At 44.6% G+C, this 13,361-nt stretch overlaps 1 pseudogene; it reads left to right on the top strand.

Moving 5' to 3' along the window:
- The first annotated feature begins 4,541 nt into the window (after positions 1-4,541).
- LOC116086331 lies at positions 4,542-5,347 on the top strand (annotated as a pseudogene).
- Positions 5,348-13,361: the final 8,014 nt, after the last annotated feature.

Below are 13,361 nucleotides of genomic sequence, written 5' to 3'. Positions count from 1 at the left end.
AACAAGAAAGAAATCAGAAAGAGAGACAACCCTGGAGATAAAAAAACCTAAGAAAGAAATCAGGAGTCATAGATACAAGCATTACCAACAGAATACAAGATATAGAAGAGAGAATCTCAGAAGACACCTTAGAAAACATTGACACAACAGTCAAAGAAGATGCAAAAAGTAGAAAGCTCCTAACCCAAAACATCCAGGAAATCCAGGACACAATGAGAAGACCAAACCTAAGGATAATAGGTATAGAAGAGAGTGAAGACTCCCAATGTAATGGGCCAGTAAATATCTTCAACAAAATTATAGAAGAAAACTTCCCTAACCTAAAGAAAGAGATGCCCATGAACATACGAGAAGCCTACAGAACTCCAAATAGACTGGGCCAGAAAAGAAATTTCTCCCATCACATAATAATCAAAACACCAAATGCACTAAACAAAGAAAGAATTTTAAAAGCAGTAAGGGAAAAAAGGCAAGTAACATATAAAGGCAGGCCTATCAGAATTACACCAGACTTCTCACCAGAGACTATGAAAGCTAGAAGATCCTGAGCAGATGTCATACAGACCCTACAAGAACACAAATACCAGCCCAGGCTACTATACCCAGCAAAACTCTCAATTACCTTAGATGGAGAAAACAAGATATTCCATGACAAAACAAAATTTACACAATATCTTTCTACAAATCCAGCCCTACAAAGGATAATAGATGGAAAATATCAACATAAGGAGAGAAACTACACCCTAGAAGAAGCAAGAAAGTAATCTTTCAACAAACCCACACAAACATAATTCCACCTCTAACTACATAAATAACAGGAAGTAACAATTACTTTTCCTTAATATCTCTTAATAGAAAATTAATATTACCAACATATCCTAATCAATTAAAATTCAAAAATATGAGGAATTAGAAATTTGTTGGCTGTCATCCAGTTGTCTCTCTAATTTGGTAATTGAGAAATAGGTCCAATATTGTATAATCCATATACATTTTCTGCTTGTTTGTACGTGAGGGTGTCTTGCTGGATTCCACATACTGGTCTTGAAACCATGCTTCTCCTATCTCCTATGGCGAGGGGGGTTGTTGAGGCAGTCAGCTTTTGCAGGAGGGTTTAGGGGATTACCAGGTAGGGTGACATTTTCCCTTTATTAGTCAATTCCACACCAGGCAAATCTCCACAACCTCTCAATTTGAATATGAACCTCCCCGCCCCAAAGTCCTGCCCCTAAGCTAGTACTTAGCACTTATATCATTCCAGGCCTTAACCTTCAAAATGAAGGGGTTACAAATTTTAAGTTTGTGTTCTGATTGGCAGGCCTAATGAGGGAGGACTTTCCCATTGAGGGAAGACGAAGGGGTCTTTGTGTTCACCTCCGGCCATATAAGGGCCTCCAGACTTAGTCTCAAGTCCCAGGGTAGAGCAATAGTCTTCTCTATGCCTAGTATGACAGGGTGGGATGACCAAAGCAATGTTTTCCTGACGAGAGCCCTACAATCTCCCACAATCGGGTGAGTGTTACTGTAACTTCCACAGTCAGCCATTAGGTCATCTACATAGATCAAATCTGAACATGGGTTTGGAAATGTCATTTTTTAAAATGTCTGTTACTTTCCCATCTCAGGTCCAAGACAATTCCAATCCTTTTAATTTCAACACTTTTAGTTGGTCACATATAAGAGTCACCAGTTAAAATTCCCAGTATCAGTGTCAGTCTTGCTCTGAGGTACTGATGGCTGCACTTACCAGGAGTGGTGGAAGTCCCATTTAATTCTCCATTTTAACCTTCTTTGTCTGCTTCTCAATGGGAATAGGAGATCCCAGACACAGTTGATGCTACTTTGATGGTTCTTTGTGTTGTCAGGATTACAGGAAAGGGTCCCTCTGAGCAGGCTCCAGAGTCCTGCTGGGCAAGCAGCAGACTCCTGCTAGGTCCTGAAACTGGGCCAGGTGTGTTGGCTCAGTCAGAGGGGAAGGCGCTGAGGGCGATAGGCTGCTTTGTACGTCTCTGATCACCTGGTGCCATGCCTGTAAGGACTTGAGGAAGGAATGACTAGACAGTTCAAGAGCTTGCAGCTGTCCTTTAGTAGTACTGAGAGAAGGATGCATCCAAACCCTATTTCAAATGTCCTCAGCTTATCTCTGTAGGGACAGCATCAATGGTAGGGAGCAAATCTATCTGGCCTTCACCAGTTTCTTCACCAATTTCTTAGTCAAAAACTCTTTAATAGCTGAATTTGTTCTACCTGTCCTTAATTCTGTGATCTATAGGCACAGTGCAGTTTCCAATGTATTCTCAGAGCTTTACCTTTCTTGTTGAGCTGCTCGGGCCCTGAAGGCTGGGCCATTGTCAGACCCATTGAGAGGGAAGGCCAAATTTGGGGGTAACATCCATCAGTGACTGTTTAATAACTTACATTTCTGACCTGGTAAGAAAGGGTTCTACCCATCTATGAAGTCTAGTAAATACTGATAGCCAGGCCTTCTTGGCTAAACTTCAGTGAAATCCAAACCTTGGCATTGGCTGTGACTGCGTTCCTATTCTCCAGTCTCCAGAGGAGCTGATTTTCTTCCTTTTGCGTTCATTTGGGCACAAGCAGCACAGCAGTTGGTCATTTGTTTAACCCTTTCATCCAGGTGGTTTAGAAAGTATCTGTCTCTGATCCGTTCCTTTCATCTAGTTGGTCCTAGGTAAGCTGACTGGTGAATTTCTGAGAAAGAGGATAGCCTCTCTGGTAGGATAGTTAGACCACCTGTCTAGAAGAACCCATCATCCTCTGTCTTAGTAGATTCCTGTTGTCTAACCCAATTTTCCTCCTCATATGTTGTTATGGGGACATCTATACGTAGTACAATCTAGCAGGTCTGGATCAGGCAAGAGGGTAAGAACGGAGCTGGGGCCAAACGTTTGGAGTGGCCACACTGGCTCAGTGGCTGCCTTTCTGCCATGGTATCAGCATATCTGTTGACTCAACTGAAGTCAAGTTCTCTTCTGGTGCTCTGGGCAATGGATGATGGCAAGTCTTTCTGGCAACCAGATAGCTGCTAGGAGGATTGAGATCTTTTATTTTCAGTCTCCTTTCTTGCTCCTGGTACAAGACACTGAAATTGTGCAGTGGCAAAGGCATACTGGCTGTCAATGAAGACGTTCACAGCCCAACCGTTTCCCCAACTTAGTGCCTGATGCAAGGCCACTGTTCTGCTTTTTTGAGCTGATTCCCTGATACAGAGGTTAGGCCCAGAGTACCCCTGTGAGTGTCACTATGGCCACCTCTGCATACCTCATCCCATACTGCACGTAGCTGCTCCCAGCACTGAATAACATTGCATCTGCCTTTCCAAGGGGCAGGTCTCAAAGATCTGGTCATCCATACTGCAGGTTGTCAAAGACCTGCATATAGCAGTGAGCTAGCTGTTCAGACTCAGGCAGGAATAATGCTGGGTTTTAATACTGAAGGGCTCTCTCTAAAAGGCCTAAGCATTGCAACCAGGTCCTGTTGAAAGCCCTTCCATCTGCCTTCCTAATCATTACATTGCAGTCCTAAAATTAGCCCAGGATCTATTCTCTTTGGCCACTGATTCATTCCTGAGACTAAATACCAAAGGCCAGCAATTGAAAAAAGGGAAATAACAAGATACCCCAGAGATAGATTACAAAGCACATTATTGACTCTAAAATTCTTGAATTCCAATGAACAGAAAAACAACAGCTGCTGAGAGACATTGGATTATGGAAAAAAAGGCTGAACTAAATCAGACTGTTTATATTAAGGATGTACTAACTTCAAACTAAAAGGAAAGAAATGTCTTAACACTAGGGGAGAGCTTTGCATTTCTTTCTACAGTAAAAGAAAAACCTGTGGACCCTGTGCCATGGTTCTCCATATCTAGATCCCGCCAGGAGAGAGCAGGTCTACCAGGAGTGCTGAAACACCTGAGAGCACAGCTCTCCATACCCAAGTCCCACCAGAGGAGAGCTGGTCTCACAAGAGAGCTGACATACCTGAGAGCACAGGTGAGACCACCACTTCTGCTCAAACTCCTGGCCCAAGAGGGACCTGCCCAGAGCCATCAGTACACAGGAACCAAGGAATGGCCAGGGACAGGATCCTTCCAGTTTCCATCTGCACCGCAGAGCTAACCTTGTGCCTTGCTCTCCACACCCAAATTCCTCCCAGAGAAAATTGGTCTCCCAGGATGTTGACACACGGGCTTACATAAGGAAGTAGCCACAGTCAGAGACAGCAAGGGCAGCTACACCAGAGATAACCAGATGGCAAGAGGCAAGGACAAGAACATAAGCAACAGAAACCAAGGCTACTTGGCATCATCAGAACCCAATTCTCCCATCACAGCAAGACCCAGATACACCAAGACACCCAAAAAGCAAGACTGTGATTTAAAATCACATCTCATGATGATTATAGACGACTTTAAGAAGGACATACATAAGTCCCTTAAAGAAATACAGGAGAGGACAAGAAGAAGGATGACGGCGTTGTGTAGTTTCTGATCCGGAACTAGTTTTTCAGAAAACCCTGTTCCTTGTTCTGGAGTGGAGAACTGCGAGGTGAGCGGTAAGTGCTCCAGATTATAATCCCATCCAAGACACCTCATGTCCAAAAGAATGAGGAGAGAATGAAAAAAAAAAGTTTTTTGGCTGCTACCCTTTAAGATGTTACTTGGGAGCCCCCAAAATGAGTTGTGAGGCTAATGATGCTCTCCAAGTTCTTGACTATGGAGTATTTGGTTCATCCTGGTACCCTCAGCTTAGCTGCTGGAGTTGCTTGTGGCATGTGCTTGGGCTGGGGCCTCCGGAGCCACCTTGGGATGTTCCCCCAGAACTCAACAAGTGAAACAAAGAGAGACACAGAGACGGGAACCGAAGCAAGCATCTTGGGAGAGAGTGGGGAATACAAAATGATTCTTGTGGTTCGAACTGACTTAAAGATGGGGAAAGGGAAGGTCGCTGCCCAGTGTTCTCATGCTGCGGTTTCTGCCTACAAGCAGACTCTAAGGAGAAACCCTCAAGTGCTCAGAGAGTGGGAGTACTGTGGCCAGCCCAAAGTGGTGGTCAAAGTTCCAGATGAAGACACCCTCATTCAATTACTCACCCATGCAAAAACCTTGGGACTGACTGTAAGTTTAATCCAAGATGCTGGACGCACTCAGATTGAACCAGGCTCTCGGACTGTCCTGGGGATTGGGCCAGGACCAGTAGAACTAATTGATGAAGTTACTGGCCACCTAAAACTTTACTAGATAAGCTTTTGCTTGATGGTGTTTCTGTTGGAAGACGATGGCGCCTGTCAGTAACAATAAATGCTTCATTCTTGCCCCACTTTAAAAAAAGAAAAAAAGAAAAAGAAATACAGGAGAACACAGGTAAACAGCTAGAAGCCCTTAAAGTGAAGACCGACTGTATGCAGCTTTTAACTAGCAGCCCATTTTGTTATAGGTTTTAGGCTATTTGTCTGCTTAGAACTTTATATGTTTTAACCCCTCTCCCAACCCAATTTTCTTACATATCCTGGGATGGGGAAGAAGTCTACATCTCAGTGGATATATATGACCTTGAACTGAGGAACATTTTTGTAAACACAACTGAGAAGTAGGAAAATATTCAGAGAGCTAGAGATCTATAATTACATTTTAGCTATTTAAACTTTTGTATATAAAACTCTCTTGATTAAAAAAATTTAAATACCTTGAGATTTTAACAGCAAAAAATAAATTCATCATTTGTTGTAAAAGTATCTTCTAAGGGGAGTGATAGTGTCAGGCAAGGTCAAAGGCCTTTCTTTACTTTAACTGTATCTAACAGCTTTTTAGTTGCTTCGTAAGTGGACTTCCTCCCTGTTTTCAGTTTTTAGCCTGTACACTTCAGTTCTTCCAGAAAACCTTGAGGCACCATGCAATTAGAGCCTAATTGCATACAACCCATTGGAAGGAGCAAGCAGACACTAAGGTGACAGTCCAGTGACCCTGCCTATCTGCTCCACCTTTCCAGCTGTGATTATTTTAAGCAAGTACAGCCGTTATAATTGAGGGATGCAGACAGAGAGTCTTTTTTTATTCAAAGCCAGTCTGTGTGTGCCCGCAGATGAAGGCAAACAACCTTCTAAAAAGCTTAAGGAGTGTTTTTCTCTTATGAAGACATCAAGTTGTCGATATATAAATACCTGCAACCTAGAGGGCATCAGACAGGAATCTATAAAAATACAAGTGAGAATACCCAGGCTTGGTGGACCAGAAAGAAAGTCATGCCAAGACATAAAGAAGCCTCAAGTACAGTAAAAACTATCCTACTCAGGAGAGCCAGAGTTGGAGACCCAGTGGAAACAGTGGGCATTAGGACACAGTGTAGCTTCTATACCAGGTTTTCCTTACAAGTCTCACAGCCAAGGGACTCTACTGCAAAACAAAAACAAAAACAAAAACAAAAAACACCTTGCCCTGCATAGAAAATTTTGCCCTGTACTCTATGGCTTTTCTGAGATGAGGGCCTGCACTCACTGGTTGGCAAGGCTGCCAGAATGCTTGGGTTCTGAGGAGAAGAGTATAAAAATGGAAGCATCTATTCTGTTTCTGCACACATTGTAGGTCTTTAGTTCCTGTATACATTGTAAGTCCTCAGCTCCTGCAGCCATTCTTTGCCCCGTTTCACAGACTATCCTGATTGGAACCTTATCTTGACTTAAGGCTACAGGGAGGGGAGCACTTTTGGAGAAAGGGGATGGGAGTTAAGTTCAGGTTTTGGATGTGGCCAGAAGCAGGAACTGAGTACCCAGGATGAGAAAGGTTTTAAGATGAGCTGGGGGTTATGTGGGGAAAGAGGCCTCAGCCCAGTCTTCATTCCATCTTATGAAGGGTGTGAAGGCATATGTTCCTTTAATCACAGCACTCAGGAGGCAGGCCGCAGAAGCAAGTGGATCTGAGATCTCTAAAAGGAGTTTTGGTTTGGTTTTGGTGGGTTGTTTTTTTGTTGTTGTTTGTTTGTTTGTCTGGTTTTTTGTTATCCCACCAACAAACTAAAGGAGTAGTTTGGGGCATAGATGATTTGGAACCCATGGTGGGTGTGGAACAGTAGTCAATACATCCCTGTACCCCAAATATCACATTGGCCAAACAGGCCTGGAAAGTAGGAGGTCATCCCCAGACTCAGTACCTTCCAGGAGTCAAGAGTTCGCCAGGCCATGCGAACTTTCTGGAAGTCTCAGTCAAGTGAGTCTGAGGCCCATGGAAAGCTCCTACAACCTTAGGTTAAGTCCCAAATTGAAAGACAAAACAAAAAGGCATTCCCTTGAGCCCCTGAGACCTTACCAAGCCACCTCTGAGTTAGGTCCTACAAGTTACAGAGGCTCCACCATTTTGGCTGTGTGGGATCGGAGCTCTGTTTGAAGGGAGAAAGGCCTCCTATCCCAGAGTCAGAATATGTCAGAATGAAGCAGAAGGGAGAAAGATGACGAGTAAAAGAAATATCTGCCTTGGGGGAGAGGGGTATGGGTGGGTGGGAGGAGATAGCCCCACCTACTGAGAACCAGGACCAGTGAGTATGTGAGAATAAAGGGGCTCTGAGAGGAGGGGTCAGGCCAGGGCCCTGTCCTGGGTTTCAGCACCAGATGTTAGATTTCTCAGGCAGTGTAAACAGAAAGTAAAAGGAGACCGGAGACTGACCTCAACAGATGAACCTGTGTTTATTAGGACATACAGTGAGTTGTAGCTGGAAAATGAGGGGTCTGCCAGGGGGTGGGGTGAAGGCTAGCTATGACCTTTACAGGGACAGGGTTGTGAATGAGAAATTCTTGAAGTTCTAGGGGGTTACTGTGTGTGTTTGCAGTCTCTCCTTCCTGAAATTATTTGCCCAAAGTGAGACAGACTATCTGGGAAGACAGGCTGTCTCTCCAGACATTCCTTTCTGAACTGACCTATAAGCCTGAGCAGGGTCAACTGTAAACTCATAGGAATCAGGTTTTTACAACCATGGCACTTGATCAACTTAGACAGCTATTTATCACCAATGATTTTCTTATAAAATTTCAGACTTTGATGACCCACACCTAATCTGAGCACTTAGGAGGCAGAGGCAGTGGATCTCTGTGAGTTTAAGGCCAGTCTGTCTACGTAGCAAGTTCCAGGACAGCCAGGGACTAGCTACATGGTGAGACACTATCTTAAACACTTAAAAATAAATAAATAAATAAACTTCAGGCTTTGTTCAAAGCAGCACTTACCTATAGCCAAGAGAGACAAGTAAATGATAGTCAAAGTTCCTTTTCTGTCCCCATCTAGAAATCATCTGAACACATAGCTTACTATAGCCACTCCAGCGGCTATCATGGCCTGAGAGCAGATCCCGGATTTGTCATCCCAGTGATTAGTTTTTACTCTATCACAGGTAGTGACTGTGTCTTTTCCACATTGGCTGGGGTCCAGCCACATAGTTGTCTGGATTGGCTAGTTGAAAATAATTGGTGCAAAGGAAATGAAGGAAAAGCAGGAGGTGTCCAGCTGCTCCAAGCCAGAAGGTTTGTGGGAGAAGGGAGTGAGCATAAACAAAAGCTTTCCCAGGTGAGAGAGATGGAAAGGGTTGAATTTCTTTGCACAGGAGTTTTGTAAGATGGGGGAAGTTTGTGGAATATATGCCGGAGAAATGCAGAAGAGAATGTCAAATCCTGCAGAGTTAGACTTACAGGTGGTTGTAAGCTACCACACATAGGCTGGGAACTGAACTCAGTTCCTCTAGAATAGCATCTCTTATTAGAAGCGCATCGCTAGCCATCAGATAGCTATATTTGACAGAAAACTATTGGTTTTCCTACAGGAAGAATAGGGAGATCAAAAGTCAGAATTTGTGACTACCATCATACCAGTGAGCCAAGGTGATTCTGGCTACCTCAGGTTATTCAGGCCAATGCCTCAAAGCTGGAATGGAGGGGGAAATGCCTGTCTCAATGTTCAGTTTTACTAGGTCCAGAAGTGGCAGATGTCCCAACAAATTGAGAGTGTTATCAGATAACAGTGTGGAGAAGCCGTAGCAAATGAAGAAAAATAAGTCTTCAAAGTACAATCTATTTCAATGAAACCTCATCCAAGTCACAGACTCAGTCATGAAAGGTTCTTGGTGGGGTCTGAGGGGGACACTGAGACAGACTGTTAGGGATAGGGAATTTATTAGAAGAGTCATCAAAGCCATAGACAGAGAGCCAGATAGTCGACAGAATGATGGAGGCTTGAGGAAAGGCTCAGAGGCAAACAGCATGGCTACCTCTGCAAGTCTGTTAGCTAGAGACTCAAGACAACATCTCAGTAGGTGTCTGTGAGAAAGAGGAAGGCTGCTACAGGTACTGTGGATTCTAATGTCACATTCCTATCTTTAGTTGTCATATATTTGTGTCTTAAAATTCCTGGAAACATTACAGAGCAGAAGGAGCTTTCTTGCTATGGTTGTGTTGTTTGAACACAATAACTAGCAATTCAGAGTTCATAAATACTTAACAAAGTACATTATATACTTCTGTGACAAAATATGTATGTATGTATGTATGTATGTATGTATGTATGTGAGTTGTGTGAATATATGCCAGAGAAATGCAGAAGTGAATGTCAAATCCTCCGGAGCTGGATTTACAGGTGGTTGTAAGCCACCACACACAGGTTGGGAACTGAACTCAGTCCCTCTGGAAGAATATCTCTAGCCATCTCTTCAGCCCTGACATTTAAGTAATCAGCACCAAGGTAGTGAAGAAACGCGGGGAGGTGTGTGTTTCATGCCATCATGTCCCTGGAATATGAGAGGGGGACCTTGGGACACACAGTTTTACCAGGTGGAGGAGATTGAAAGTGAGGGAAATTTTGGATATCGATCTTTGATGGGCTACCTACCTCTGATAGAAAACAATAACATTTCTCAAACTTTCACCATGTGGCTACAGGAATGAAACTCAGGTCATCAGGCTTCGTGGCAAGTGCCTTTGCCTGCTGAGCCATCCGGCTCACCCTGGCAGTAGTGTTTTTAATAAGAGAAAGGGAGGGGTAGGTGAAGAGGCTCATCCTGTGAAGTGCTTACCCGTGCAAGCCTGAGAGATGAACTCATCCCCTGACCCAAAGTGGAAAGAGAGAAGGAACTTAAAGTTGCCCTCTGACATTTACATCTGTCTGCTGACAGCCACTTGTGTGCCATGCTTCCTTACAGAAAGAAGAGGGGAGACTCACTATGCTGCAAACACACAGAAAGAAAAAGGGTCCCACCATGCCTGCATACACAGAGAGAGAGTCCCACCATGCCTGCATACACACAGAGAGAGAGTCCCACCATGCCTGCATACACACAGAGAGAGAGTCCCACCATGCCTGCATACACAGAGAGAGACAGTCCCACCACGCCTGCATACACAGAGAGAGTCCCACCATGCCTGCATACACAGAGAGAGAGAGTCCCACCATGCCTGCACACACAGAGAGAGACAGTCCCACCATGCCTGCATACACAGAGAGAGACAGTCCCACCATGCCTGCATACACAGAGAGAGAGCCCTACCATTCCTGCATACACAGAGAGAGAGTCCTACCATTCCTGCATACACAGAAAGAGAAAGGGGCTTCCCCACTGTACCTGAGTACATAGAAAAAAGAGCTCCCACCCTGTCTGCATACACAAAGTGGGAAGGGGAGCTCCTGCCATGGCTGCGTACACACACATAGAAAGGGATCACACCATGCTTGAATACACACAGAGAGAAAGAGGGTGTCCTGCCATGCCTGCATACAAAAAGAAAGAAGAGGGGTCCCACCATGCCTGCATACACACAAAAAGAAAGGGGTCCAGCAATCCTACATACACAGGGAAAAGGGGGGAAACATCTGCTCATTCTCTTTTATTCCAGGTCCCACATATGTCCAGAATAGTTCATGCTTTGCATACCTTGAAAATTCTCTGGAAGTACATAAGGGTGACCCCAGCAAGGTGGCGGCAGCTCCCCCTGGGCAGCTTCATCCCACTTCCCACACAACCACAGCAGTTGGTCCAGTAGGCTACCTTCCTTCAGTTTCTGGAGCAAAGAGTCCAGCAATACCTGACATGAGATTTCCAGCACAGCTTTCTTCAAGGGCATCTTCCTCATAAAACGTTTCCATCTTTTTTCTGCATACTTACTCATAGCCTCAGAGTGTGGGGGGTGGGGAGATGATTATTATTATGTTTATGTTTATGTTTATGGGATAAAGGTGCTGTGCACCATGGGGCATATATCAGGGAGGTCAGAGAACCAATCTGTTGGTTTTCTCCTCCCACTGAGCTCTGTCATGAGGCTTTGAGACAAAGGCCTTTATACACTGAGCCATCTCACCCATACCACAACATTCTTGGGATAGATATTTTGGCTGTTGTTGCTGTTGTTCTCATTTTAAAGAAAATCACAGCACAAGTTGGCTTCTTGATTTAGATTTTCCCATTTACAACTCATATTAGAACTTGATAGAACACATATATTAAGGCTGTGTCATACTTAAACATGTTGACATTTCTCCTTTCTCATATGTACATGTAATAATTTCCATCTTAAGGAGAAGAAAATTTAGTTTTTAAGATCTCAAAGAGGTAAGGCAAGTGTTGCCCAAATAGTTGGGTCTGTCTGGTACCTTCTGGCCCCAGATATGGAGGAGGGGTCGGGGAGAGGGGAGGGCACACCAGGGAACCCAGATCACTACAGGGTACTTTCCATCTCTTTATTTTTTTAATTTCTATTTATTTATTTTATGTTTATGAATACACTGTAGCTGTCTTCAGACACATCAGAAGAGGGCATCAGGTTCCATTACAGGTGGTTGTGAGCCACCTTGTGGTTGCTGGGAATTGAACTCAGGACCTCTGGAAGAGCAGTCAGTGCTCTCTACCACTGAGCCATCTCTCCAGCCCTGGTACTTGGCGTCTCTGCCCCGCGCCACACAGGGTTTATCAGGGCCTAGAGGACTGAGAGAGTTTGGGTCAGGGGAGAGACAGGCAGTTTTAGCATCTGGCAGGATGTGACTTGGAGCAGTGTGCCTTGTTAGCTGACTCACCCCCTCTGGCATCCAAACCACATACTCTAAGGACAGTGCTCAGCCCAGCCAGTCCCACAGCTGCAAGGAAAGGGGGCTGGGGAGGGGGCTGAGGAGCATTCCAGCCCCGCCTTGGCTTCATCTTTGCTTTACTGCTTCCTGGTGTGTTTCTTTGTAACTTCTGTAAGCTTGGGAGTAACTTACACTGCATCAAGTGGTATGGCATAGACTACATAAAGATAGGGGAGTTCATTCATGCAGCGGGGCCTTACAAGAGGGAAAAGAATCTAGTACTGGCCAGCTGCAAAAGAGCTGGGTGTGCCAAGCATTCCCAACATAGGTTGGTTAATAAGCCCATCCCTGGAGAGTGCTCACAAACACCTTGGTGTGGAATGCCTAATGAGGCAAAGAAAGATATTTGCCATATATTACTAAGTAAAGACTTCCACACACAGGATCCTTTCTTTGTAACGAAAGTGTTCTTGCTTGACAGAGTCCTTTTGTAGGCCAAACCTGAAAAGCAAAGGTGCAGGCTGGGTGCACCACTCTGCTGACAAACAATCAGGCTACAGTCAACCCCATCTTTCCCACATCCCTCTCAGGGGATCTGTTGGCTGTCCCACACCCTTCAGATACAAAGGGAGTTCTAGTCACATTCCCTCCCCCAGACAGTTGGGGAAGTAATGTTACTCAGTGGGCAAGCAAGCAGGATAATAGTACTCCTCTGCTAAATCTTCCCCCCAGTCACCCCAGAGGCCCCACTTCTGGTAGGAGCTACATCTGTGAAGCCAGGATGTAGTTTGAGTCCTTCCTCAAGGAAGATGGAACACACAGATACACAGACACACACACACACACACACACACACACACACATAGTTTAACCTACTTACATACTTGCAGGTGTGTTTATTGTTCTTCCTCACACCAAGCTGGTTTCTAATAAGGAAGTCGCTGAGCCACTAGAGACTGAGCTGAGTGCAAAGCTGAGTCTGAAAGTTCTCTGAAGAGACATGGCTCTGCCCACTGCAGAAATGATTGCCCACCTTCTCCCCTACAGCACCTCAGAGAAGGGTGTCTGCAGGATGGGACTGTGGGAGGTTTCCCAGGCGAGCCTGAAGTCTGATGACCCTTTCCTGGGCATGGTAGCCACTCTGCTTGGCACTCCCACTTACGGGCTTAGGTTTCTGGCAGATTGTTTATTTTGACTCTTCTTTGTTGTGAGGTATAGTCATCAGAGAACACTGCTCGACATGGGTTTAAGCCAATAGAAAACATTTTTTTTTCTTTTCTTTTTTTTTTTTTTTTTTTTTTTTTTTTTT

This window comes from Mastomys coucha, unplaced genomic scaffold, assembly GCF_008632895.1.
Source record: "Mastomys coucha isolate ucsf_1 unplaced genomic scaffold, UCSF_Mcou_1 pScaffold12, whole genome shotgun sequence".
Taxonomy (NCBI): Eukaryota; Metazoa; Chordata; class Mammalia; order Rodentia; family Muridae; genus Mastomys; species Mastomys coucha.
Note: the sequence above shows the minus strand (reverse complement) of the source record. Positions and strands in the feature narration are given on the sequence as shown.